Here is a 3,933-nt window from a genome sequence, read left to right as displayed (position 1 = left end):
ATTAATGAAGAAATATATAGAGCATGCTAAAATTTGGTTTGCATATTTGGTTTCTCTAAGGTCTAGATAATTTCTAGTATTGAGTTTGAACAACGAGGAAGACGGTGTAGAGTCTTATAATGTTTACAATATGTCTTTTATGTGAGTTTTGCTGCACCGTTCATCCTTGTGTTTGTTTCAAATAACCTTGCTAGCCTAAGCCTTGTATCGAGAGGGAATACCTCTCATGCATCCAAAATACTTGAGCCAACCACTATGCCATTTGTGTCCACCATACCTACCTACAACATGGTATTTCTCCGCCATTCCAAAGTAAATTGCTTGAGTGCTACCTTTAAATTTCCATTCTTCACCTTTACAATATATAGCTCATGGGACAAATAGCCTAAAAACTATTGTGGTATTGAATATGTACTTATGCACTTTATCTCTTATTAAGTTGCTTGTTGTGCGATAACCATGTTCCTGGGGACGCCATCAACTACCTTTTGTTGAATTTCATGTGAGTTGCTATGCATGTTCGTCTTGTCTGAAGTAAGAGCGATCTACCACCTTATGGTTAGAGCATGCATATTGTTAGAGAAGAACATTGAGCCGCTAACTAAAGCCATGATCCGTGGTGGAAGTTTCAGTTTTGGACATATATCCTCAATCTCATATGAGAAAATTAATTGTTGCTACATGCTTATGCATAAAAGAGGAGTCCATTATCTGTTGTCTATGTTGTCCCGGTATGGATGTCTAAGTTGAGAATAATCAATAGCGAGAAATCCAATGCGAGCTTTCTCCTTAGACCTTTGTACATGCGGCATAGAGGTACCCCTTTGTGATACTTGGTTAAAACATGTGCATTGCGATAATCCCGGTAGTCCAAGCTAATTAGGACAAGGTGCGGGCACTATTAGTATACTATGCATGAGGCTTGCAACTTGTAAGATATAATTTACATGATACATATGCTTTATTACTACCGTTGAAAAAATTGTTTCTTGTTTTCAAAATCAAAGCTCTAGCACAAATATAGCAATCGATGTTTTCCTCTATGAAGGACCATTCTTTTACTTTTATGTTGAGTCAGTTCACCTATCTCTCTCCACCTCAAGAAGCAAACACTTGTGTGAATTGTGCATTGATTCTTACATACTTGCATATTGCACTTATTATATTACTTTGCATTGACAACTATCCATGAGATATACATGTTACAAGTTGAAAGTAACCGCTGAAACTTAATCTTCCGTGTGTTGTTTCAAATACCTTTACTTTGAATTATTGCTTTATGAGTTCACTCTTATGCAAGACTTATTGATGCTTGTCTTGAAGTACTATTCATGAAAAGTCTTTGCTATATGATTCATTTGTTTACTCATTTCATTTACATTGTTTTGATCGCTGCATTCATTACATATGCTTACAATAGTATCAAGGTTATGATGGCATGTCACTCCAGAAATTATCTTTGTTATCGTTTACCTGCTCGGGACGAGCAGAAACTAAGCTTGGGGATGCTGATACGTCTCCGACGTATCGATAATTTCTTATGTTCCATGCCACATTATTGATGATATCTACATGTTTTATGCACACTTTATGTCATATTTGTGCATTTTCTGGAACTAACCTATTAACAAGATGCCGAAGGGCCAGTTGCTGTTTTCTGCTGTTTTTGGTTTCAGAAATCCTAGTAAGGAAATATTCTCGGAATCGGACGAAATCAACGCCCAGCATCCTATTTTTCCACGAAGCTTCCAGAATACCCGAGAGTCGCCAGAGGGGGGCCACAGGGGCCCCAGATGATAGGCCGGCGCGGCCCAGGCCCTGGCCGCGCCGCCCTATGGTGTCGTCGCCTCGTTGACCTTCTGACGCCGCCTCTTCGCCTATTTAAGGGTCCTCGACCTAAAACCTCGATACGGAAAAGCCACGGTACGAGAAACCATCCAGAGCCGCCGCCATCGCGAAGCCAAGATCTGGGGGACAGGAGTCTCTGTTCCGGCACGCCGCCGGGACGGGGAAGTGCCCCCGGAAGGCTCCTCCATCGACACCACCGCCATCTTCATCACCGCTGCTGTCTCCCATGAGGAGGGAGTAGTTCTCCATCGAGGCTCGGGGCTGTACCGGTAGCTATGTGGTTCATCTCTCTCCTATGTACTTCAATACAATAATCTCATGAGCTGCCTTACATGATTGAGATTCATATGATGATGCTTGTAATCTAGATGTCGTTATGCTAGTCAAGTGAATTTTACTTATGTGATCTCCGGAGACTCCTTGTCCCACGTGTGTAAAGGTGACAGTGTGTGCACCGTGTGAGTCTCTTAGGCTATATTTCACAGAATACTTATTCACTGTTATGAATGGCATAGTGAAGTGCTTATTTATATCTCTTTATGATTGCAATGTGTTTTGTATCACAATTTATCTATGTGCTACTCTAGTGATGTTATTAAAGTAGTTTTATTCCTCCTGCACGGTGTAATGGTGACAGTGTGTGCATCCGTGTTAGTACTTGGCGTAGGCTATGATTGTGATCTCTTGTAGATTATGAAGTTAACTATTGCTATGATGGTATTGATGTGATCTATGCCTCCTTTCGTAGCGTGAAGGTGACAGTGTGCATGCTACGTTAGTACTTGGTTTAGTTGTGTTGATCTATCTTACACTCTATGGTTATTTAAATATGAACATTGAATATTGTGGAGCTTGTTAACTCCGGCATTGAGGGTTCGTGTAATCCTACACAGTTAGTGGTGTTCATCATCCAACAAGAGGGTGTAGAGTATGCATTTATCTATTCTGTTATGTGATCAAAGTTGAGAGTGTCCACTAGTGAAAGTCTAATCCCTAGGCCTTGTTCCTAAATACTGCTATCGCTGCTTGTTTACTGTTTTACTGCGTTACTACTGCTGCGTTACTACTGCTTGTTTACTGTCCTGGGCAAAGCACTTTTCTGGTGTCGTTGCTACTACTTATTTATACCACCTGTATTTCACTATCTCTTCGCCGAACTAGTGCACCTATTAGGTGTGTTGGGGACACAAGAGACTTCTTGCTTTGTGGTTGCAGGGTTGCATGAGAGGGATATCTTTGACCTCTTCCTCCCTGAGATCGATAAACCTTGGGTGATCCACTTAAGGGAAACTTGCTGCTGTTCTACAAACCTCTGCTCTTAGAGGCCCAACACTGTCTACAGGAAAAGGAGGGGGGCGTAGACATCACATGCCTGGTGTCGCAGTTCATGCAGTAATACGAGGTCATCTCCGAGGGCACGGGGTCATCAGATCCAACCGACATGGAGGATGCTGAACGTGGAGTCGATGGCGCGGACGCACTCGACGGGTTTGCCTGGCCAGCCAAAAGGTCGGCTGTCGATGACGCACTTGGGCTTGTCGATCTGGAGATAGGAGATTCCAGTAGCCGGAGGATTCCTTCTGAGTTGACGTTGTAGTGGACGCTCCCGAACGCCATCTCCATGTTGCCTTGCAGACCGGAAAAGGTGGAGCGAGATGATTCGTTGTGCGGGGTAAATTCGTAGGAGCCAAAACGGATCGGGCTTCCCAGATGAGGCGATGATGGCGCGGATGAAGCTGCTGATGACATGACGGGTTCAGCCGATGTTCGATCTTGTGCCGACAGGGTTCCCACAGACGGCGCCAATTATCGAGGGTACTCCTCGCCAATGCTCTCCGATAGGGGCTTAGGGTTGATGGAATCCTGTAGGCTGACACGAGACATCGGTTCACAGACAAGCGGGGAGAGCGATTTACCCAGGTTCGGGGCCCTCGATGAGGTAAAACCCTTACGTCCTGCCTGTCTGTTCTTTGATTATGAAAACAATGGGTTACAATGGGGTGCCGAATAGTTCGGCTGAGATCTAGTCGAGATTGCTGCTACTAGGGTTACCTAGTTTTAAGCTTTTCCTGGCTAAGATTGCTA

The sequence above is a fragment of the Lolium perenne genome, chromosome 5, assembly GCF_019359855.2.
Source record: "Lolium perenne isolate Kyuss_39 chromosome 5, Kyuss_2.0, whole genome shotgun sequence".
NCBI lineage: Eukaryota > Viridiplantae > Streptophyta > Magnoliopsida > Poales > Poaceae > Lolium > Lolium perenne.
This window is presented reverse-complemented; position numbering follows the sequence as displayed.